This window comes from Plecotus auritus (genome assembly GCF_963455305.1).
Source record: "Plecotus auritus genome assembly, chromosome: 7".
Classification (NCBI taxonomy): domain Eukaryota; kingdom Metazoa; phylum Chordata; class Mammalia; order Chiroptera; family Vespertilionidae; genus Plecotus; species Plecotus auritus.
The window spans coordinates 25,233,733-25,259,724 of NC_137774.1; positions in this window are offsets into that span (position 1 = coordinate 25,233,733).

A 25,992-nucleotide genomic window follows, 5' to 3' on the forward strand; every position below is an offset into this window, starting at 1 on the left:
AGGGGAGTCATGAGCTTGCCTGTGCAGAGCCTGCTGCTGCCTGAGGACCTAGGTAAGAACAAGTTAGGATTTTCTTTTTTTTTTTTTTTGAAGTTAGGAGGTCAATTTTTTTTATTTTGCAGTTAGTAGGGCCTTTTTTTTGCGGTTAAGGGGGGCCTTTTTTTTCTGATGTTAGGAGGTGTGTTTTTTTTGCAGATAGGGGGTCCCTTTTTTTGAAGTTAGGAGAGCCTTTTTTTAAGTTAGGAGAGGCTTTATTTTTTTTTTAAGTTGGTTAGTTTGTTGGGGGTGGTTTCTAGGGGGGTTGCATCACAGTGATAACACAAATAGTCAACACTCAGTGCTAATGCAAATTGTCAGTGCTCAGAGGTAATGCAAATAGTCAGTGCTCAGTGGTAATGATAATTGTAAGTGCTCAGTGTTAATGCAAATGGTCAGTGCTCAGTGTTATCGCATGGGGGCCCCAAACTGCTAATCTGCCTAGGGCCCCATGGGAACTTAATTTGGCTCTGCAGACAGCCTAGGAGTAGGAAACCCAATTTAATTGACAGTAAGTGCATTTATATTTGATTGCTATTCAGTTGTGTATGATGTTGTATGTTGTGTGCTGTGTAAGCCCCGGTTCACACTGTTGCGATCTCTGAGCAGTGAGAGTTCAGCCATATGCTTGTATGGCTGAACTCACATTAGATTCGGAAGTAAAAAGGCATACGTGCCTTCTTTTTTCCTGCAGTGGAATCTGATTGCATGGGTCTTCTCACCCATGGGATCAGATTCCTGTGCGAGTTCACAGATCGCAGTGCGGTTCGCACAGGGTAGTATGAACTGGAAAGGTGGTGGAGGAACGGGCTCTGTAATCGTGCCGGTTCCCGCACCGCACCAGTGTGAGCCTGAGGTAAAAGCGGAGTTCCACCAATATGGGCACTGGTGAGGCTGAAATGATGTGGACTGGCAAGACTGCATTGATGGACACTGATCAGACTGCATTGATGGGCAATGATCACACTGCATTGATGGGCAGTGCAGTCTATATGTCTCTGTGTGGGCAAAGTTATTGCTGGTATATTGTTTTTGTAGCGCTGTATATATATATCTTGGTATTTTACTAATAGCAATTTGGAATCCCTAGGAAACAATGATATCAAGAAAGAGAAAAATTGACTCGGAGTGTAGGATATTCAAAGAACAGTGCACTTAGGATTACTTTGTCATGCAGTACAAGGAAAGAGCTGTGTGTTTGATATGCCAGAATATAGTGTCTGTGTTTAAAGAATGCAATTTGCGTCGACACTATCAAACTCAACATAAAGATAAATATGATCGTTTGGTCGGAGAAGTGAGAAAAGATAAAATATTAAAACTGAAAAATACATTGACAACTCAGCAAAATACTTTTGTGAAGCAGAAGCAGCTAAATATTTCATCACTGCGAGCAAGTTTTCAAGTTGCCAAGCTAATAGCATGCACTGGCAGACCATTGTGGAGGGAGAATTTGTTAAAGAATGCCTTCTTTCTGTTGCCAAAGAGATGTGTCCAGAGAAGGCCGATTTATTTAGTACAGTGAGTCTTTCAGGACCTACAATTACACGAAGGATTGAAGAAATGGGAGACAATTTGCATCAGCATTTGCAAAACTCCGCAAAAATCTTTCCTATTTTTCCTTGGCACTCGACGAAAGTAATGATGTTCGTGATTCTGCACAACTTCTAATTTTTATTCCTGGGACAAATGACTATTTTGAAGTCACAGAAGAGCTTGCTGCACTGCAAAGCATCAAAGGAACAACTACAGGAGAGGATATCTATGAAAAGGTTTGCCAAACTGTGAATGGTTTGGAGCTGGACTGGGCTAAACTAGCCAGTGTGACAACTGATGGTGCTCCAGCATGGTGGGGTCTAAGAAAGGAGTAATTGCTCACATTAACCAAGAGATGGACAAACATAACCATTCTCATCCAATAGCCATACACTGCCTCATCCACCAACAAGCGCTGTGTAGTAAATCACAGAAGTGGGACTCTGTTATGAAAATTGTGGTGTCTTGTGTTATCTTCATTAGAGCTAATGCACAAAACCACAGACAATTTCAGGAATTTCTGTCTGAGATAAATGTTGCCTATGAAGATATTCTGTACCACACAGAAGTCCATTGGCTGAGTCGAGGGAGAGTTTTGAAACATTTCTATGACTTACTTCCACAGATTACAGCTTTTCTGCTTTCAAAAAACAAAGAAGTACCAGAGCTCAATGATGCAGAATGGAAATGGCACCTTGCCTTTCTGACAGATGTAACAGAGCTACTCAACAGTTTCAATGTGCAACTTCAAGGAAAGGGGAAGCTCATGTGTGATATGCAATCACATGTGAAAGCCTTTGAAGTAAAATTAGGCCTCCTCATCAAACAAGTGAAGGAGGAAAATTTCTGCCATCTCCCCACAACTCAAAATCTGTTAGCAGAAAAACCATTGGTTGCATTCCCAAACAAAACATGTGTGGATTCACTGGAAAAGTTGCAAAAGGAGTTCCAATCTAGATTTAAAGAGCTTCATCTCCATGAACAGGACATACAGCTTTTCCGTAACCCATTTTCTATTGACATTGAAAATGTGGATACAATTTACCAAATGGAACTGGCTGAACTGCAGAATTGTCACTCTCTGAAAGACGCATTCAAGTCAAGCAGCCTTCCTAATTTCTATGCATCTCTCCCCTCTGAGACATATCCTAATCTCAGGAACCATGCACTCAAAATGGCCACCATCTTTGGCAGCACTTATGTCTGTGAACTGACTTTTTCCAGAATGAAACATCTGAAATCTCCAACCAGATCTAGACTAACTGATGCACACTTGCATCACTCGTTACGACTAGCAGTGACAAATATGGAACCGGACATTGACCATCTCATTAGCCAAAAGCAGGCCCATAGTTCCCATTGAAATACTGGTAACTTTGTTGATTCAACTTCACTTGTTATTCATTTTAAATATTGTATTTGTTCCCGTTTTGTTTTTTTTACTTCCAAATAAGATATGTGCAGTGTGCATAGGAATTTGTTCATAGTTTTTTTTTTTAAAGTCTAGTCCGGCCCTCCAACGGTCTAAGGGACAGTGAACTGGCCCCCTGTTTAAAAAGACTGAGGGCCCCTGAATTCATCAATGAAGTTCAAAACCATTCCTGGTAGTTGGAGTCTGTATTAGTTTCATAGGTCTACTGTAACAAAATACCACAAACTTAGCTTAAACAACATAAATTTATTCTCTTACAGTATGGGTGTATAGAAGTCTAAAATTGAAATATTACGGTCCAATATTTATGTGGAGCCACAGCACTCTAATTCTCAAAACACCCAAATTCATATGTTGAAACCCAACCACCAATGCAATAGTATTAATTCATTTGGCAAGTAATTAGGGTTACATGAGATCATGAGGGCAAAGCCCTCATGAATGAGAATACTGCCCTTGTAAGAATCATGAAGCGCTTGCTTCCTCTCTGTCTACTCTCCATGTGAGGATGCCATGTGATATCAGCAGTGTACTGTAGGCAACCTATATATGTCTCATATTGATGTTTCTCTCTTTCTCCCCCGCTCCCTACCCTCTTGTCTCTCTTAAAAAAAAAATAAACGTACCTTTGGGTGAGAATTTAAAAAATAAATCAAACATGGATATTGAGAATTTCAAGGAAATGGCAACATTTTTGAACTGTAAAGTGTGTCCCATTCCACACTACTCTACCTGGTGTATTTTGTAGGTCAGCCACCCTTCCTGGAAGCAGTATGGCCTTGGGAGTAAGACTCTCTCAGATTTTGGCTTTGAAGAGGAGCTCAGATTGCCAGACTGACTAGTCTTCTGAATTTCCTGAGATGCCAGCCCTTGTGGCTTTCGTGGAATGCTCTTCAATACCCCCCAACTCCCCACCTTCTTTTACACCCCCTCCCCACATACCACCATGCCTGGGCTCTGGGTTCACCCAAGTGTGCAGGCCAAATCCAGCCTCACTGTGAGTGGTGAGGGGATACCAAGAGGGAGACAGTTATATTTGTGCAGGTGAAAGAAACCACTTGGTCCATGATGATTTTGGGGAAAAGGCTCACTCTTCCATAGTCACTTCAGCCCAAGAATAATAAAGGTTAGAACCTGAGGTGGGGGAGGGGTGCTTGGTGGCTAAAAGGCAAATGCATGACAGGGCTGCCAATTGTGACATGGCTGCCAAATGTTAGGCTCGTGCTCAGCGCATGGTACTTGCATCCCACTTGTCTGGGTTGCTTGTATGTGCCCCAGTATTTTGGATCGCTCGTTGTGCTCCAGTGTGCTCAGTTACTCGTTTGTATCCATTATTTTGGATTGCTTATTGTGCAGCTGTATCCTGGGTAACTCTCCTTGCCCCATTCGCCTTGGTGGCTCACTGTGCCCCGGACCTCTGCCTGTCATGTCCGGGCTGCACATGGCCCCACGGTTCGTGTTCCGGTGGCAGCTGTTGTGGCTGCAGGTCTAGGCAGCTTCGATTCCAGAGTTGGCCACAGACTCTATCCTGCTGAACTCCATCCCCCTGGGGCCCTACAAGCACCGGTCTTGGATCAGAAAAATCCAAATATTAAACTGTCTTTACTCAACCATGATGTGTCAGCTGTTCCACCGTTGGAACTAGAACTCCCCATCATTCGAGAACATACTTTGGAGGCTGGTGCAACAGGCCTGCAGCCAAATGCAGCTCCTGCAAAGCACCCTATGGTGACACTTCCACATCCAGAGACTGTTCAGACTCATCAGCCTACCTTTCCACCTTTGGACCTGGAGCTCACCATCACTACAGAATCTACTTTGGAGACTGGTGCTACAACCCTGAAGCACACTGCAGCTCCTCCACTAAACCCTGGGGTGACATTTCCACTTCCAGAGCCCGTTCAGGCTCAGCAGCCAATATTTCCACCATTGGAACTGGAACTTCCCATCATTCCAGAACCTACTTTGGAGGCTGGTGCTACAGTCCTGAAGCAGACTGCAGCTCCTCCAAAGCACCCTGCGGTGACACTTCCACGTCCAGAGACTGTTCAGGCTCATCAGCCCCTTTCCACCTTTAACAAAAGGAAGATAAATGATCCAATCAAAAATGGGCAAAGAGTCTAAATAGACACTTTTCAAAAGAGGACATACAGAAGGTCCAGAGACATATGAAAACTTGCTCAAAGTCACTAATCATCTGAGAGATGCAAATCAAAACAATAATGAGATACCATCTCACACCTGTCAGAATGGCTATTATCAACAAAACAACAAACGACAAATGCTGGCGAGGATGCGGAGAAAAAGGAACCCTTGTGCACTGCTGGTGGGAATGCAGACTGGTGTAGCCACTGTGGAGAACAGTATGGAGTTTCCTCAAAAAACTAAAAATGGAACTCCCATTTGACCCAGTGATCCCACTTCTAGGAATGTATCCCAAGAAACTAGAAACACGAATCAGAAAGGATATATACCCCCCTATGTTCATAGCAGCACAGTTCACCATAGCTAAGATTTGGAAACAGCCTAAGTGCCCATCAGCAGATGAGTGGATTAAAAAACTGTGGTACATCTACACAATGGAATACTACGCTGCGGTAAAAAAGGTGTTCTTACCATTTGCAACATCATGGATGGAGATGGAGAGCATTATGCTAGGTGAAATAAGCCAGGCAGAGAAAGATAAATATCACATGATCTCACTCATTTTTGGAATATAATGAACAACATAAACTGGTGAACAAAAATAGATCCAGAGACAAAGAACCATCAATCAGAATGTCAAACCTCAGGGAAGGTAGGGGATGGTGGGGGTAAGGGGGAGAGATCAACCAAAGGACTTATATGCATGCATATAAGCCTAATCAATGGACACAGACAACAGGGGGGTGAGGGCATGAATGGGAGGTGGGGGGGAATGGGGGAATAAGGACACATATGTAATACCTTAATCAATACAGAAATTTTAAAAAAAATAAACTAAAAGAAACCCATGATTAGAAGTATGATTCTGAGTTCACATATGCTTTTATAAGCATGTTAAGAAAATGACATTTTATAAAGGTTTCTAAGTAAGTCTGATACAGCAGATCCTAAGTTTTTAACAATTAAGGTAGTGGTAAAAATTACAGCCTGTTGGGGCTCTCTACAATCACCAGAAGCTCAAGCATCCTTCAGAGCTCATAACAGAAATGCTGTCACCCCAGGAGCTAGCTAATTTGGCCAGCTGCGTTCTATCTGCACAGATATTTTTTTGTACTTTCCTCAGAGATGCCATCTTGCAAACGTCTTTTCACTTCAATATACCCAGAGTGTTGACGCCAGGCCATCCGAAGACACTCAGGGGCACGCCATGTGCCTGTAATGCAGGTGCTCGAGTTAAGGTCTGGGCCTGTTGGGTTTCAGCCAGCATTCTTATTATTGTGGTGACTTGAGTTTATTTGTTTTTGAATCATAATTCATGTTAAAAATAAATCCTCTAGTGCTATAAAGTGAAAAAAAAACACAAACTTAAACATACACCTACTGTATGACCCAGCCATTCCACCTTCAAGTATTTGTCAAGAGAAATAGAAGTATATTTCCATAAACAGACTTGTACATAAATATTCATAATAGCTTTATTTGTGATACTCAAAAGTTGGCACAACTCAAATAGCCATCAATGTTGAAAAATACTGATATACCCATATATAATGGAATACTATTCAGCAATAAAAAGAAATGAATTATTGATATGCAAAACAACATGGACTAATCCTAAGTAATAAAAGGCTAATAGGTAATTCAACCGAACAGCAGAATGACCGATCACTTTGATGCGCACTGACCACCAGGAGGTAGACGCTCAACACAGGAGCTGCCCCCTGATGGTCAGTGCGCTCCCACAGGGGGAGCACCTCTCAGCCAGAAGCCGGCCTCACAACTGGGGAGTGCAGAGGTGGTGGTGGCAGCCTCTCCTGCCTCAGGGCGGCACTAAGAATGCTCCGACTGCAGGAATCCGGCCTAAGCCCTGAGTTGGGCATCCCCTGAGGGCTGGGCTGAGAGATCCTCCCTCCCAGTGCACAAATTTCATACACTAGGCCTCTGGTCTTAAAATAATCATCTGAGTAAAGGAAGCCAGTTAGAAAAGAGTAGATAGTATATAATTCCACTTATATAAAATTCTAGAAAATGCAAACTAACCTATAGCAACACAAAGCAGATCAACAGTTGTACAGGAATTGGGGAGGGCAAGGAGGAGTGGGAAGGAAGAATTATAAAAGGGACATGATGAAGCTTTTTGAGGTTATAGACAGTTTGATTTTGATGGCTTCATGGTGTGCAGGAGGAAACCAGTCAACCAATTGATGTGTCTCTCTCACATTGATGTTTCTCTCCTCCCCCACTCTCTTGCTCTCTTCACTCCACTCTCTTCCTCCCTTCCACCCTCACTAAAAATCAATGGGAAAAATATCTCCTGGTGAGTATTAAAAACAAAACAAAACAAAAAAACAGCCCGGCCTGCCGGTGCAGATTAGAGGTTGAGCATCGACCTATGAACCAAGAGCTCACGGTTGGATTCCTGGTCAGGGCACAGGCCCCGGTACAGGCTCAATCCCCAGTAGGATCAGTGCAGGAAGCAGCTGATCAATGATTCTCTTAAAATTGAGGTTTCTCTCTCTTCCACTGCCTCTCCCTCACTGAAATAAAAAATATATTTTAAAAAAACTTCTGGTCTTCAGAGATACGTTTAATAGAAGGCACAACCTGGGAGAAGATATTTAGTAAACACATATCTTACAGAAAGGACTTTATATAAAACACTCTTAAAACTCAACAAAATAAATATCCAATTAAAATGGATTTGAACAGACACTCCATTGAAAAAGGTATTTTCACATAGATATTCCAAAACCATCAGCTATTAGAGAAATGCAAGTTAAAAGCACAGTGTAATACAAATGCATTCCTATTAAAAAGGCTAATTAAAAAAACAAACAGCCCTGGCCGGTTTGGCTCACTGGATAGATCGTCGGCCTGCGGACTCAAGGGTCCCAGGTTCAATTCCGGTCAAGTGCATGTACCTTGGTTGTGGGCACATCCCCAGTGGGGGGCGTGCGGGAGGCGGCTGATCAATCTTTCTCTCTCTTCGATGTTTCTGACTCTCCCTGTACCTTCCTCTCTGTAAAAAATCAATAAAATATATTAATATATATATATATGTGTATATATATACACACACACACACACACACACACACACACACACACACACACAGGTCAGGTGAAAATGTGGAGCAATTGCAACTCTCATCTACCGGTGGTGGGAAGGCAAGATGGTACAACCACTTTAAACAGTTTAGCAGGTTCTCTACTAGTTAGATATGCACTCTGCATATGATGCACCAACCCCACCCTTAGGTATTTTACCCCAAAGCAATGAAAACGTATGTCCACACATAGACCTGCATGTCAGTATTTTTAGCATCTTTATTCAAAATAGCCAAAAAACTAGAAACGACTCAAATATCCATTACCTGATTACTGCATAAACAAACTGGCATATACACACAATGGGAAAACTATGCAGCAATAAAAAAGAAATGTACTACTGACAAATGCCACAACATAGATGGATCTCAGAAGGATTATGCTACATGAAAGAAGCCAAAAACAGAAAGCTACACCCTACATCAAGCATGTCAAACTCACGGCCCACGGCCACATGCCTCATTTATTTGCCCATGTTAGCCTTTGAGCTTGACATACTTGCTCTACATGATTTCATTTATAAGACACTGTAAAAGGCAGGACTCTAACAACAAAAATCAGACTTGTGCTTGTCGGGCTGGAGGTGGGAGGAGGAACTGACTGCAAAGAAACAGGAGGGGCCTTTTGGGGTGAAAAAAGTGTTCTGGATCTCTTATGTGATGGTGGTACATTTATAAAACCACACATTTATCAAAACTCACTAACTGTACACTTTAAAAGATTGACTTACATAAATAAAAATTATACCTCAATAAACCTGACTTGAGAAAATAAGAAAGCAAACCTAAAAGAACTAAGTGAAAATAAATAAAATAAAAATCAACTGACAGTTTTTCTAATTCAGGACTCGTCATGAGAATGTTATCAAGTGTTGTAAATGTCACTTGTGTTGTTCCCATGTCTCTGAAGGAGAAAGACAAAACATGCATGATATGAACCCAAAGACAAAAATTCTATTCTTAAAAAGACACTTAACAACATCTGTTTACTTAAATTCTGGCTTCTCTGTCAAGCCAGCTCCATAATTCAAGGTGCTTTTCTTTCCTTTCCATAGATAATCATTTTAGAGAGCTCTTCTTGAAGAAATTTAAATTTATTTACATCATCAAATTAATCTGGTGAACAGTACAATCTGTTATTTTGTTTTTGTGTTACCATCATCCTACTTCTCATTCTCTGTTGCAGCCACTATTTAATCACTCTTTAAAAAAGAACATAATGTACAACTTAGTCCTTTTTTCCTTCTGAGATCCATGGTATTTCTACATGCACGCACATGTTTCATGTCTGAGTGTGTTCTTCAACACTGTTCCCTTCCTCTGCTGGCTGCCTTACCCTCGTACAGTTTTTCTTTATCACTTTTCTGTGCCAATAAATCATTTTCAATAACCCAGTTAAAAGTTAAATTATGAGTTTTTTGTCAAAATGCAAAATAGTTCATCTTTGACAAAAGTAAGAAAGAACAGAAATCATCTCATGAGCCATGAAATTGTTGCAATACTTACAAATATTTCAACGCTGGCAAATTAAAAGGATATGGATCTTGAACAGTCATCAGGGGATTATGGTGGAGAATTCTGAAAAATGCAATAGAATTAAAATTGTCTGCATTTTTAATAACTGTTATCAAAGTTTATATTCATTTGGTTGGTTCAAAATGTGAAGGTTGAAAAAAATCATTTTCTGTCTATTCCCAGAGATCACCCTTAGAATCTGTAAAGCATTCTCTTTTGTTCTTAATCTCACCTGAGGATATGTTTTCCACTGCTTTTTTTAGAGAGAGTGAGAGAGAGAGAAAAGAAGAACATCGATGTGAGAGAGACACATCCATTGGTTGCCTCCACCACATGACCCAACCAGGGCCAGGGATAGAACCTTGACCAGGTATCAAACCCGCAACCCCTTGTTGTATGGGCCAATGCTCCAACACTGAAAACACGGGCCAGGGCTATAAAGGATTCTTTTTTGGGGAACTACCCAAGTCTCTAAATGAGAAAGTGGAGAAGAGAAAGTAAAAAAAAGAAGTGGATAGCAAAGAAAAATATACTGAAGAACTTTTCAGAATGAAAACCCTATTAGTGACTATGCTGATAGGAAGCTCCTGCTCTATAGGCAGTGCCATTTCTAAAGTCCTCATAATTCAAGGTGCTTTCCTTTCGTCTCCAGAAATTTTTAAAAATCCAGTTTAAACCACCCAGTTAAAGAGAAAAATAGAACTAATTCCTTGGTTTTGGAGCCACAAAATGGGATAGATCTAAGAGGAAGTGGTGAAAGCCATGCTCCTATCACATACTCCCATGTGTATTCTTGCATCACAAGCTTTGTTATAATGTATGTAATCACCTATTTACCTGTCAATTTCTTAGACTGTTAGTGCCTGACATTTCCTAGGTATTTAATAGATGGTTGTTTAAACAATAAATAACATTTTGATTACATATCAATAAAATAAATAAATTTGTTAATTGACACAAATTTTTATTCCCAATGCTGAAATAAATTGTCCTCTTAATTCCTCCCCCACCCCACCCCCCACCGTGAAGTGTCTATTTAGACTCTTTGCCCATTTTTGATTGGATCATTTATCTTCCTTTTGTTAAAGGTGGAAACACACGTGCACGTGTGCGCACACACACACGCACACCTGTCCACTCTTCCCACCAAATCATACATTTAATGTCTACTCTCTAGATCACAAAGTCTGTTAGAACCCAACTCTGAGTGGTACAAACATTGGCAATCTGCCATTTCCTCCTCTGCATGCATTTCTCTGATAATAAACTACATGTTTAATACAAAGCAACAACTGTGTGGTTAAAAACAAAATGCATCTGAGCATCAGGCTAGATAAGCTTCCGGATGAGAAAACTGGAGAGGAGTCACCACGTATAAATTCATTACAGATCCAGGAAAAACTTTTATGCTTTGAAATGAGATAAAAAGAAAAAGTCATTTTCTACTAAATCCCCCTATACTTTTGCTGTGTGACTTAGAACTTGGTCCACAAGTTCATCTTCAGTAATGACATCTGCATGATCAGTTGTACATCTCCTGCAACAGGTGACATGAAACTGTTTGTCAGGCAAAGCAAAGGGATCAAATTAGCAAGACACTTATACCTGTGATTTCTTACTTCAGTTCTGGATTTTACCAAAATGACTGAACGGATGAATTATCACATTTGTTTTTGCTTGGATTTCTGCTTCACTTTTTTTTTTCTGCTTTGCTTTTTAATCAGCCATTCACCAGCAACTGTAACAGGAGCTCACTAGCACTTAATAAAAACACACCAAATAAGGCCCCTAATAACTGTGGGCAAAAAGGGGCCACCTGCTAAACCTGACAAGTTCAGGGGAGGCCTGTCTGACAGCCTTACAATCTCAGAGACTAAAAAACCACGAAGCATGGTCTGAAATTAAAACTTTTTAAAAATATATTTTTACTGATTTCAGAGAGGAAGGGAGAGGGAGAGAGAGATAAAACATCAAGGATGAGAGACAATCATTGATCAGTTGCCCAAACCTGGGCATGTGCCCTGACCAGGAATCAAACCCGGACCCTTCAGTCCACAGGCCGGCCTTCTGGCAAGGGCTGAAATTAAAACTTCTTAACTAAAAGCAGTAGTCATATCCTAGGCTAGAATCTTATCTGACAAAGGTCAATTTTCACCTTAACTAAGCCTGTGTGTTGCCTTTTTGCATCTATCGTAACATTCCTTTGGAATGTCAAAATAATTTCCTTTTTCTAGACCCCTCAAAACACAGGTACCACATCAGAGGGGAGACCACAAATCCCCTCATCGTTACTGAATTAATTGCTGACTGTTAACTGTCTTGTACCCACCTATGTAAAAGAAATACATGTTTATCACTTTACTTTTTATTCAATCCCAGGGGTTTCCCTGCTTTGCTGGCTGTCTCCCACCTCGCTAATTTATCACCAATGGATTTAATCCATGTAAGTCTTATTTTGATTGTAAAGTATAAAATAAGGTGCAAAACTGCCATTCTCTGGAGCATTTTCTCAGTCCTTTGAGATTTTGCTTCCCAGCAACTGTTGTTTGGCTCAAATAATCCTACAAAAATTCTCTACAGGTTTGAATATTTCTTAGGGTGACATAACGCAAACTGATCCATTTCCTCAACCTAATTTTGAAACCACAAAGATGGGGTGCAAACACGGGGGAGAGAAAGGCAGAGAGAGAGAGAGAGAGAGAGAGGGAGCGCCAGGAGGGAGAGAACCTGTCTAAATCCTCAAGTCCCTTTTAAAGAACAGATACATAATAAAAATCCAAAAGAAACCACATTAGAAATAGAGAGAGGTCAGCAAAACAAGAGGCTTCATTCCCAAAAAAAAAAAAAAAAAGAAAGAAAAGAAAAGAAAAACAATCCAACACAAGGGGAGAAAAAGTGAATGCAATGAATCCATGTGCCAAAGTTTTGATCCTGCCTGGTGGAGACACTGCATGGGGGCAAATTTTGAAGAGGAAAATGGGAGGGTTGGGGGCAGAGAAAGAGCAAGCCAGTATGTGGTCTGCAAACTGCAACAAAGCAATCTCCATTAAGCAAGCGCCTCTTTCCGCTGGTGAATCTAGGTGTGCTGTTTTGTTTTGTTGTGTGTGTGTGTGTGTGTGTGTGTGTGTGTGACTTGATGTGCCCTGGCATTTGCCCTCTGTTGGGGGGAAGTGGAGGTTAGGGTTAGGGTTAGGGAGACCGCGGGGTGAGGGCAGAGGAGGTGAGGAGGGAGCCCGCAGCCAGGGGCTGGGTGGGTACCTGGAGAGCTGCTGTAGGTGCTGTGCCTCCGGAAGCTGCTTTCCCTGCAGTCACTGGCCGCGTCGTCCTCTTCCATCTCCTCCGGATAATGGGAGTCGTCCTCGACCTCTCCCCCTCCTCTTCCTCAGCGTCCTCAGAATCCAGGGTCTCCTCTGCGTCGCCGTCCTCCTCCTCCCCCTCCACTTCTCCTTCAGGGTCAACATACACCACACACCACCTGGGTCTCACCTATGTTCCCCTTATGGCCCCAGGCGCTCGGGGTCGGGTCGGGGTGAGGGTGGGAAGGAGCTGGTGGCTGTACCTCGGGTTACTACAGGCCCTGCCACCGCCGCCGCCGCCCCATCTAGGTCTCTGCCTCCGCCTCATCGCGGTGCCCTGGTGCTGCGAGGTCTGGAGCCAAGCCCCTGATGGGTCTGCACGGGGGGCGGGGGCGGGGGCGCGGCCAGGGCTTTTTGAACTGCCTGCGCCCCCCCCCCGCCCCCACCCTAGGGGCCCTTCAAGTTGAAGCTCTGGGGACTGGGCGGGAGGGGCCGGCCTGTGCGGGGAGGAATAAGGCCCATCTGAATTGCTTGGGCCGCACTCTGGACCGCCTGGAAGCCCAACTCCTTTCCTCCCTGTTGCTAGGTGACTGCTGGAACCATTGGTTGCCAAGCCACAGGTTCCACAGGCCAGGAGCAGCCAGCATGGTCACGTGGGCTGCACGTCTGAGGAGCCTGGAACTGAATGAGCCTCAGAGATGCACTAGCGGGAAATGTGCATGCTGACTGATGCCTCCCCATTGCTGTTATGGGTATTTGCCTTTGATTAATTTCTAAACACTATTTCTGCCTCTCCTGTCTGCCGCTTCTGCTCTCCCAGCCCCACTGCACGACACAGGCTGGTGCCCAGTCAGTCCTGATCGGGAGAGGCTCATGTCACTGCAGTGGTGCTCACCAGCCATGAGCCCTGTGTCTGGCGCCCATCCCGAGGAGGGTGGGGTGGGGCGGGACTCAACTGGCCCTTCGGGCAGGTGATGGGATGACCTTGCTGGCCCGGGATCCAGATCCATCCCGCTGATGTGTGCACTGGTTATTGGGAGCCACCTGAGGCTGCGTTTATATACTTTCTTCCTTGCAGAGCCTCTCGGGAGGGGAAGCAGCCGCAGTGCCCAAGGCCCACTTCCAGGAGGCCAGCGGCACTGTTGATATCATGCCTGTGGCGCAGGTCCATTGATGCCTGGCCTGTTCTCTGGAGATAGGACCTGCAGGACTACTGAGGGAGTGAGTGGCTGCTGCCAGGCTGCTGGGCCACCAGGATGGGATGGTCAGCTGAGCGGCCCTCCTGCTGTGGGAGTGCACTGACCACCAGAGGGCAGCTCCTGTGTTGACCATCTGTTCCCTGGTGGTCATTGCGTGTCATAGTTACCACTGGACCAGTCATTCGGTGGTTCAGTCATTTGATTGCTTAAGCTTTTATATACAGAGATAGATATTTTTACTGATTTCAGGGAGTAAGGGAGAAGGAGAGAGAGATTGAAACATCAATGATGACAGAATCTTTGGTCAGCTGCCTCCTTCATGCCCCCTACTGGGAATGGAGCCCACAGCCCAGGCATGTGACCTCGAACCCAAGACCCTTCAGTACACAGGCCAACGAGCTAACCAGTGAACAATACTGGCTAGGGCATACTTTTCATTGTGTGGGCATTTTTTTTCTTCCAGGTATAAAGCAAATATATTCTTCTGGTCTAGAAAATTTCATTTTATTTATGGTGCTTTTGCTTAATTAAGTTGAGCTATCAGACTCATATATTACTTGAGTGGTAATAAAATGAACCCTAGAAAACATCTTGAACCCCCATACAGTTTTATATATTTACATTTCATACTCTGCTAAAATGTGCAGAAATGATTTTTTAAAAATACATTTCTTTATTGATTTCAGAGAGGAAGGGAGAAGGAGAGAGAGATAGAAACACCAATGATGGGAGAGAAACATTTGATCAGTTGCTTCCTGCACGCCCCGCACTGGGTTTCGAGCCCAAAACCCAGGAACGTGCCCTTGGCTGGAATCAAACCTGGGACCCTTCAGTCTGCACGCCGATGCTCTATCCACTGAGCCAAGCCACCCAGGGCTTGCAGGAATGACTTTGCAATATAGTAACTAAAGAATCTGTGTCAGATACTTTTGTTTCTGAAGTCTCTTGGCCATTTTCCCAGAATGTGCTCCAGCTTTGTGGCAAATACCTTTTGTTACACTCAGGGCACATGCCCAGGTTGCAGGCTCAATCCCCCCGTAGGAGGTGTGCAGGAGGCAGCAGATCAGGACTTTTTCTCATCTTCCTCATTGATGTTTCCTCTCTCTCTCTCTCTCTCTCTCTATATATATATATATATATAGATATATATATATATATATATATGTATATATATATATATTCCTCTCTGAAATCAATAAAAATATTTTTAAAGGCTAAATGGTAAATTTTATGGTATGTGCCTTTTACCACAATTTTTAAAAAAGTAATCTATAATAATAAAAGCTTAATATGCTAATTAGACTGGACAGCCAAACAACCTATAGGATGAAGCCTGGGTTGCGAGGGCCCAGGCAAGCTGCTGCAGCTGCAGAGGCCTAGGCAAGCCACAGTGGCTGCAAAGGCCAAGCCCCTCGCACGAGTTTCGTGCATTGGGCTTCTAGTAAAAACATACAAAGTACGCAAATCACTCTTCCACTTCTGTCTTAACAGCCATCCAATTCCTTCACCCAAAATACCCAACATCACCAGTCTTTGTGTATCTTTCCAGAATCTATGCATATACAAGCAAATCCATGCATACATGTAGACAGGTTCATATGGGAGGAACTGAGGCCTGATACACCGTGATACAGGGGTTCAGTGAGACAGACTTCAGACCTTCTGAGCCCGTATATTAACGAATTGTGCCCTTGTAATGGTTGTGGACTTGACTCCAGGCTCCAAGTCTTCCTCTTATAATATTAGCCACAATAACTACCTATAGATTTTTGTGGGCACAAAATTCCTTCAACCCAGCATGTAAAGAGGACGACTAATGTGTCAATATAGTGTTTTGTTGTGTTTTTGTGGAGGTGTGGGGGGAAATTCCAATCTGAATAACAACAGAGCCCTGTCTGGTGTAGCTCTGTGAGTTGTGTATCTTCCCATGAACCAAAAGGTTGTGGGTTTCATTCCTGGTCAGGGCATATGCCTGGGTTGCAGGCTTGATTCCCGGTAGGGGGCATACGATCTATGTTTTGCCCTCATATCTATGTTTCTCTCTCTCCCTCGCCTTGCCCCTCTCTCAAATAAAAATAAAAATAAAAATGTAAAAGAACAATAACAGAGTTTACTCAATCCCCACGTTTCCATAGAAGGGGATTAGGCAAGAGTTAGGTGGACCATGGGTCCCATGGCGAGAGCTCCTGTAGAGAGGGAGCCTGCATGGAATGCATCACACTTATAGGGATGGTGAGGCTGGGATCATCTATACCACCAGCATGGAAGCTGCTTGATGAATGAAAGGATCTCATTAGAAAAGGGGACTCTATTTTTCCATTACTCGCTGGTACCTGCTGAGCTAGCTATCTGCTGTGCTACTGAAAGGAGACAGGAAATGAGTCTCCAGGACTGGCCCATTTGTTTCTCCTCATCTCCTGGATTCCCCTCACCTCACTGATCCCCATTCCCAGGCTGTGCCTTAAACACACTATATATTTGCTGGCTCACTGGTCAACACAGAGAAAAACACTTGTTTTCATTCTCAGTAAGGAACTTTGAGCGGTAACGTGGGCAGGCACAGAGAGAACAGCATCAGCAAACTAATTAACCACAAGGGAACTGCAGGCCCTTTCACTCTGCCTAGAACCCTACCTAACCATTTTAGATAAGCATTCCAAATTGTCCCCATTGACCCTTCATTCGTATTGAAAATCTCATTCTTATCAGACAATTCTTGTCATGTAGCTTCTGTGCCATGTTATGCTTGTATGTGGCATGGGGAGGTCTAAACGTATCCCTTAGCCAAAGGCTGCTTTCTCCACCAAAAGCCGTCCTAGAAAACAGATAAATATGAATTCTATATTTCCCCTGCTCTCTCCTGCCAGAAAACATGCTGGGCTGCTTCCCAGTCCCCCAGCTCCACTGGGGGACGCTGTGCTATTGTCCTGTGTGTGGTTGGCACCATTCTGCGTCTAATATTGCTAAGCCACCAGTAATGATCGGTGGTCATTTAGGTCAATTATTAAATCTTGTTCACTCAGAATTTCGTTTACTCACTCAGGCATTTTCTAATAAGTCTCACTGACTTAATGTGATTTAGTAATAACTCTCCTCTCTTTGCTGGAGTGGAGGAATTATTATCACTTGGCATAATGCAGCCAAGGATCTGTGTTGAACACAGAAGAAAGTAGGTAGGTTTGATGGTGGGCTGAGCTGGAGGGAGCCGAGGGGTACACACATGACCCTCAGTGGGTTCACAGAGGCTGAGGCAGGACAAGTGAATGGAGAAGTGGCCCCAACAATATGTTTCCTGAAATAAAGTCCTGAGGAGGAAAGCCTTGGGCAGTTACTGCTCACACATTTGTCTTTACCCTATATCTCTAGCAACTCCCTGGTAGCTATCCAAAGTTTAGAGGGGGTTCTGTTGTTGCTTTTAAAAAGACTTGATTATAATTTTTATTTCAGAGAGAGGAAGGGGAAGAGAGAGAAACACTGTTCAGATGCTCCTCTACTACCCTGACATGTACCCTGACCTGTAAATCCAACCATGGACCTCCTGGTACATGAGACGAGATCTAACCATCTGAGCCACACCAGCCATGCTTAGAGGATTTTTTAATTAAAAAAAGAAAAAAAAAAAAAAAACAACGCACACACACACACCAAAAAACCTGTGAATTTTACACTAGCTTTTAAGGGTGAAGAACCTGCTACACCAGGACAGGGCACACATTTGTGTATGATCTTAAAAGCTTGGGAGCGCTATCAGGCTCAGGGAGCCAAATATATTGACAACCCCAAGACCTGTTGAGAGGGGTGAAAGTGAATGATCCTCTATGGATAGGAGGTCAAATATGTTATAAATAACTGGTGATCCAGGGGGACAGAGCACCAGAATAACCTATAGCCCTGGGAGAGGGGGTGTCCTCCAGTTCTCAGGGACTGAGTGTATTGGGGAAACAAGGGAGAGAAGACCTCTTCACCCTGGTTGGACCACACTGCTGCTTGAGGAAGTATTGGCTTCCCCAGGGGTTCCAGCTTCAGCCCTGCTTTTCTTGCCAAGGCCCTTGTTATTTGCATATAAATACTTGACTATTTGCCCTTGAATTCCTTACCTCATGGCTATACTAATAAAATCCTAGGTGGTCCTCCTGCCCTTGAGCATGACATTGCCACAAGATGGCCACCACAGGATCACCGCCACAAGATGGCCACCACAAGATGGCTGCATACACAGTGGAGGCGGGGCCCTGCAGCCGCTCTGCACAGTGAGGCGTGGGGGTCCTGCAGCTCTGCAAGGCATGGAGGAGGCTGGTCCCAGCGTCTCTGCCACCTGACATGCAGGAGGTGCGTCCTGGTGGAGGAGGCAGGTCGAGGCAGGGTTGGGCAAGCTGTGGGATTGGCCAGCTGGGGAGGGCAGCTGGGGGCGATTGGGCCAGCAGGGGAGGGCAAGTGGGAGGGATGGGGCTGGCAGGGCAGCTTTTAGACATCAATCAGGCTGGCAGGGGAGCGGTTAGGGGGCAATCAGGCTGGCAGGCAGGCGGGCGGTTAAGAGCCAGTGGTCCCAGATTCTGAGGGGAATGTCCAAGATTCCCTGAGGTGTCCCAGATTGGCGAGGGTGCAGGACGGGCTGAAGGACACCCCTCCCCTCTGCCCCCATGCACAAATTTTATACACCAAGCCACTAGTACTTTATTAATAAGGAGATTTCACGATGTACTTTCCCCTCCTGTCTCAGCAGCAGAGTCCGAGGGATCAATCCTCGTTGAGGAAGGGGAGGATTTACTCTGCTCCCTGGGGTAAGAAGAAGAAGAAGGTCAAGGCTTTGACTCTTGAAAGGAACAATTAAACTATTCATTATTTCCTCATTTTAGATAGGAATTCTAAGTGTTCCCAATCACTTACATTTTTAGGAAAAGTTCCTCCTCGGCAGTAGGCTCCCCCTTCTTGTGTTTCTTGCCACAATACATATCCTTCAGCCAAAGGGGCCGCCTTCTCCAGAAACCACCATCCTAGAAAACAGACGGGGAAATATGAACTCTGCGTTTCCCCTGCTTTTTCCCGCCACAGTGGTTTGTCCTCCTCAAATTTACCTCAATGTCCTGGTCTGATGAAGATTTCTTGTTACGAAATCTTGAGAAACAGCCACCTGGAGGAAAATACATAACAACAGTTACCGATTCGTGGCATTCTCCATGTCTCTCACACATATAGTTCTGGCCTTATTCAGACTAATTGGGTACCTGGGTCCATATTTCCGAGCAAAAGCACCACAGACCTGGGACCTTGAAAATGATTCCTTGCATGCTGGGCTTCCAGTTCTTGGTGACTGTTTAAAATGGCCCTGCAATGTCTCTGGGAGACCTATGTATGTGGTTTGGCTTGGGGTATAGGCAGGATTTTCAGTGTTGCTTACTGCATTTTTAAGCATGTGCAGTGTGGATGAAAGGGGCCACATGCCAACCTGACAAGCTCAGGGCAGGCCTGCATGGCAGTCTTGCAGACTCAGAGACCTAAAGTAACCACAAAATATGCTCTGAAAATTAAATCTTTAACTACGAATAGGTTATAGTAGGTAGTCATGTCCTAGGCTAGTATTTTCCCTGACAAAGATCAACTTAGATCTTTACTGAGTCCATTTGTCTTTTTGCCTTTAAAAAGTCTGGGTAACTTGTAATTTCCCTTTTCTCCCTCCCCACCGCCCCACCAAAAGGGGAGGAGGAGGAGGAGGAGAAGGAGGAGGAGGAGGGCAAGGAGAAGGAGGAGAAAGAGGAGAAGGAGGAAGAGGAGGAGGAGAGGGAAGGGGATGGGGGAGGGGGGAAGGAGAAGAGTGGAAGAGGGGAAGAGAGGGGGTGGGAAGTGGAGGAGGGGTACAGGGAGGGGGAGGGAGAGGGGGAGGAGGAAGAGGAGGAGGAGAAGAAGAAGGGGCTTAAAAAAGAAAAACCCACATAGATATGGAAAGCATAAAAACTAAGTATTCTCTAGCCCAGGGGTCCTCAAACTACGGCCCGTGGGCCACATGCAGCCCGCCGAGGACATTTATCCGGCCGCCGGGTGTTTTTGTCGCCACTGCCGGTCCTGGGCCCACAGTTCACATGTGTGGAATGTGCGCCCCACTCTCCCACTCCCCTCCTTCTCTCTGTCTCTCGACTCCTTCTTTCAGTCACCGGTGTGATCAGAGCAGAGGAGTCACAAGCTTGCCTGTGCAGAGCCTGCTGCTGCCTGAGGACCAAGGTAAGAACAAGTTAGGATTTTTTTTTTTTTGAAGTTAGGAGGTCTATTTTTTTTTTATTTTGCAGTTAGTAGGGCCTTTTTTTTGCGGTTAAGGGGGGCCTTTTTTTTTCTGAAGTTAGGAGGTGTTTTTTTTTTGCAGATAGGGGGTCCCTTTTTTTGAAGTTAGGAGAGCCTTTTTTTTAAGTTAGGAGAGGCTTTATTTTTTTTTTAAGTTGGTTAGTTTGTTGGGGGTGGTTTCTAGGGGGGTTGCATCACAGTGATAACGCAAATAGTCAACACTCAGTGCTAATGCAAATTGTCAGTGCTCAGAGGTAATGCAAATAGTCAGTGCTCAGTGGTAATGATAATTGTAAGTGCTCAGTGTTAATGCAAATGGTCAGCGCTCAGTATTAGTGCAAATTGTCAGCCGTCTGTGATATCACAAATGGTCAGCGGTCAGTGTTAATACAAATGGTCAGTGCTCAGTGTTATCGCATGGGGGCCCCAAACTGGTAATCTGCCTAGGGCCAATGGGAACTTAATCCGGGTCTGCAGACAGCCGAGGAGTAGGAAACCCAATTTAATTGACAGTAAGTGCATTTATATTTTAATTGCTATTCAGTTGTGTATGATGTTGTACGTTGTGTGCTGTGTAAGCCCCGGTTCACACTGTTGCGATCTCTGAGCAGTGCGAGTTCAGCCATATGCTTGTATGGCTGAACTCGCATTAGATTCGGAAGTAAAAATGCATACGTGCCTTCTTTTTTCCTGCAGTGGAATCTGATTGCATGGGTCTTCTCACCAATGGGATCAGATTCCTGTGCGAGTTCACAGATCGCAGTGCGGTTCGCACAGGGTAGTGTGAACTGGAAAGGTGGTGGAGGAACGGGCTCTGTAATCGTGCCGGTTCCCGCACCGCACCAGTGTGAGCCTGAGGTAAAAGCGGAGTTCTACCAATATGGGCACTGGTGAGGCTGAAATGATGTGGACTGGCAAGGCTGCATTGATGGACACTGATCAGACTGCATTGATGGGCAATGATCACACTGCATTGATGGGCAGTGCAGTTTATATGTCTCTGTGTGGGCAAAGTTATTGCTGGTATATTGTTTTTGTAGCGCTGTATATATATCTTGGTATTTTACTAATAGCAATTTGGAATCCCTAGGAAACAATGATATCAAGAAAGAGAAATATTGACTCGGAGTGTAGGATATTCAAAGAACAGTGGACTTAGGATTACTTTGTCATGCAGTACAAGGAAAGAGCTGTGTGTTTGATATGCCAGAATATAGTGTCTGTGTTCAAAGAATGCAATTTGCGTCGACACTATCAAACTCAACATAAAGATAAATATGATTGTTTGGTCGGAGAAGTGAGAAAAGATAAAATATTAAAACTGAAAAATACATTGACAACTCAGCAAAATACTTTTGTGAAGCAGAAGCAGCTAAATATTTCATCACTGCGAGCAAGTTTTCAAGTTGCCAAGCTAATAGCGTGCACTGGCAGACCATTGTGGAGGGAGAATTTGTTAAAGAATGCCTTCTTTCTGTTGCCAAAGAGATGTGTCCAGAGAAGGCCGATTTATTTAGTACAGTGAGTCTTTCAGGACCTACAATTACACGAAGGATTGGAGAAATGGGAGACAATATGCATCAGCATTTGCAAAACTCCGCAAAGAAACTTTCCTATTTTTCCTTGGCACTCGACGAAAGTAATGATGTTCGTGATTCTGCACAACTTCTAATTTTTATTCGTGGGACGAATGACTATTTTGAAGTCACAGAAGAGCTTGCTGCACTGCAAAGCATCAAAGGAACAACTACAGGAGAGGATATCCATGAAAAGGTTTGCCAAACTGTGAATGGTTTGGAGCTGGACTGGGCTAAACTAGCCAGTGTGACAACTGGTGGTGCTCCAGCATGGTGGGGTCTAAGAAAGGAGTAATTGCTCACATTAACCAAGAGATGGACAAACATAACCATTCTCATCCAATAGCCATACACTGCCTCATCCACCAACAAGCGCTGTGTAGTAAATCACTGAAGTGGGACTCTGTTATGAAAATTGTGGTGTCTTGTGTTAACTTCATTAGAGCTAATGCACTAAACCACAGACAATTTCAGGAATTTCTGTCTGAGCTAAATGTTGCCTATGAAGATGTTCTGTACCACACAGAAGTCCACTGGCTGAGTCGAGGGAGAGTTTTGAAACATTTCTATGACTTACTTCCACAGATTACAGCTTTTCTGCTTTCAAAAAACAAAGAAGTACCAGAGCTCAATGATGCAGAATGGAAATGGCACCTTGCCTTTCTGACAGATGTAACAGAGCTACTCAACAGTTTCAATGTGCAACTTCAAGGAAAGGGGAAGCTCATCTGTGATATGCAATCACATGTGAAAGCATTTGAAGTAAAATTAGGCCTCCTCATCAAACAAGTGAAGGAGGAAAATTTCTGCCATCTCCCCACAACTCAAAATCTGTTAGCAGAAAAACCATTGGTTGCATTCCCAAACAAAACATGTGTGGATTCACTGGAAAAGTTGCAAAAGGAGTTCCAATCTAGATTTAAAGAGCTTCATCTCCATGAACAGGACATACAGCTTTTCCGTAACCCATTTTCTGTTGACATTGAAAATGTGGATACAATTTACCAAATGGAACTGGCTGAACTGCAGAATTGTGACTCTCTGAAAGACGCATTCAAGTCAAGCAGCCTTCCTAATTTCTATGCATCTCTCCCCTCTGAGACATATCCTAATCTCAGGAACCATGCACTCAAAATGGCAACCATCTTTGGCAGCACTTATGTCTGTGAACTGACTTTTTCCACAATGAAACATCTGAAATCTCCAACCAGATCTAGACTAACTGATGCACACTTGCATCACTCGTTACGACTAGCAGTGACAAATATGGAACCGGACATTGACCATCTCATTAGCCAAAAGCAGGCCCATAGTTCCCATTGAAATACTGGTAACTTTGTTGATTCAACTTCACTTGTTCTTCATTTTAAATATTGTATTTGTTCCCGTTTTGTTTTTTTACTTCAAAATAAGATATGTGCAGTGTGCATAGGAATTTGTTCATTTTTTTTTTTTTTAACTCTAGTCCGGGCCTCCAACGTTCTGAGGGACAGTGAACTGGCCCCCTGTTTAAAAAGTTTGAGGGCCCCTGAACTAATCAATGAAGTTCAAAACCATTCCTGGTAGTTGGAGCCTGTATTAGTTTCATAGGTCTACTGTAACAAAATACCACAAACTTAGCTTAAACAACATAAATTTATTCTCTTACAGTATGGGTGTATAGAATTCCAGAATTGAAATGTTACGGTCCAATATTTATGTGGAGCCAGAGCACTCTAATTCTCAAAACACCCAAATTCATATGTTGAAACCCAAACACCAATGCAATAGTATTGATTCATTTGGCAAGTAATTAGGGTTACATGAGATCATGAGGGCAAAGCCCTCATGAATGGGAATACTGCCCTTGTAAGGATCATGAAGAGCTTGCTTCCTCTCTGTCTACTCTCCATGTGAGGATGCCATGTGATATCAGCAGTGTACTGTAGGCAACCTATATATGTCTCATATTGATGTTTCTCTCTTTCTCCCCCGCTCCCTACCCTCTTGTCTCTCTTTAAAATCAATAAACGTATCTTTGGGTGAGAATTTAAAAAATAAATCAAACATGGATATTGAGAATCTCAAGGAAATCAACATTTTTGAACTGTAAAGTGTGTCCCATTCCACACCACTCTAACTGGTGTATTTTGTAGGTCAGCCACCCTTCCTGGAAGCAGTAAGGCCTTGGGAGGAAGACTCTCTCAGATTTCAGCTTTAAGAGGAGCTCAGAGCGCCAGACTGGACCAGCTCTTCTGAATTTCCTGAGATGCCAGGCCCTGTGGCTTTCTTGGAAAGCTCTTCGATATCCCCCAACTCCCCACCTTCTTTTACACCCCCTCCCCACATACCACCAAACAGGAGGGGCCTTTTGGGGTGAAAAAAGTGTTCTGGATCTCTTATGTGATGGAGGTACATTTATAAAACCACACATTTATCAAAACTCACTAAATGTACACTTTAAAAGATTGACTTACATAAATAAAAATTATACCTCAATAAACCTGACTTGAGAAAATAAGAAAGCAAACCTAAAAGAACTAAGTGAAAATAAATATAAGAAAAATCAACTGCCGTAACCGGTTTGGCTCAGTGGATAGAGCGTCGGCCTGCGGACTGAGGGGTCCCAGGTTCGATTCCGGTCCAGGGCATGTACCTTGGTTGTGGGCACATCCCCAGTGGGAGGTGTGCAGGAGGCAGCTGATGGATGTTTCTCTCTTATCGATGTTTCTAACTCTCTATCCCTCTCTCTTCCTCTCTGTAAAAAACCAATAAAATATGTTTTAAAAAAAATCAACTTACAGTTTTTCTAATTCAGGAGTCGTCATGAGAATGTTATCAAGTGTTGTAAATGTCACTTGTGTTGTTCCCATGTCTCTGAAGGAGAAAGACCAAACATGCATGATATGGACCCAAAGACAAAAATTCTATTCTTAAAAAGACACTTAACAACATCTGTTTACTTAAATTCTGGCTTCTCTGTCAAGCCAGCTCCATAATTCAAGGTGCTTTAAGTTCCATAGATAATCATTTTAGAGAGCTCTTCTTGAAGAAATTTACATTTATTTACATCATCACATTAATCTGGTGAACAGTACAATCTGTTATTTTGTTTTTGTGTTACCATCATCCTACTTCTCATTCTCTGTTGCAGCCACTATTTAATCACTCTTTAAAAAAGAACATAATGTACAACTTATTCCTTTTTTCCTTCTGAGATCCATGGTATTTCTACATGCACGCACATGTTTCATGTCTGAGTGTGTTCTTCAACACTGTTCCCTTCCTCTGCTGGCTGCCTTACCCTCGTACAGTTTTTCTTTATCACTTTTCTGTGCCAATAAATCATTTTCAATAACCCAGTTAAAAGTTAAATTATGAGTTTTTTGTCAAAATGCAAAATAGTTCATCTTTGACAAAAGTAAGAAAGAACAGAAATCATCTCATGAGCCATGAAATTGTTGCAATACTTACAAATATTTCAACGCTGGCAAATTAAAAGGATATGGATCTTGAACAGTCATCAGGGGATTATGGTGGAGAATTCTGAAAAATGCAATAGAATTAAAATTGTCTGCATTTTTAATAACTGCTATCAAAGTTTATATTCATTTGGTTGGTTCAAAACGTGAAGGTTGAAAAAAATCATTTTCTGTCTATTCCCAGAGATCACCCTTAGAATCTGTAAAGCATTCTCTTTTGTTCTTAATCTCACCTGAGGATATGTTTTCCACTGCTTTTTTTAGAGAGAGTGAGAGAGAGAGAAAAGAAGAACATCGATGTGAGAGAGACACATCCATTGGTTGCCTCCACCACATGACCCAACCAGGGCCAGGGATAGAACCTTGACCAGGTATCAAACCCGCAACCCCTTGTTGTATGGGCCAATGCTCCAACA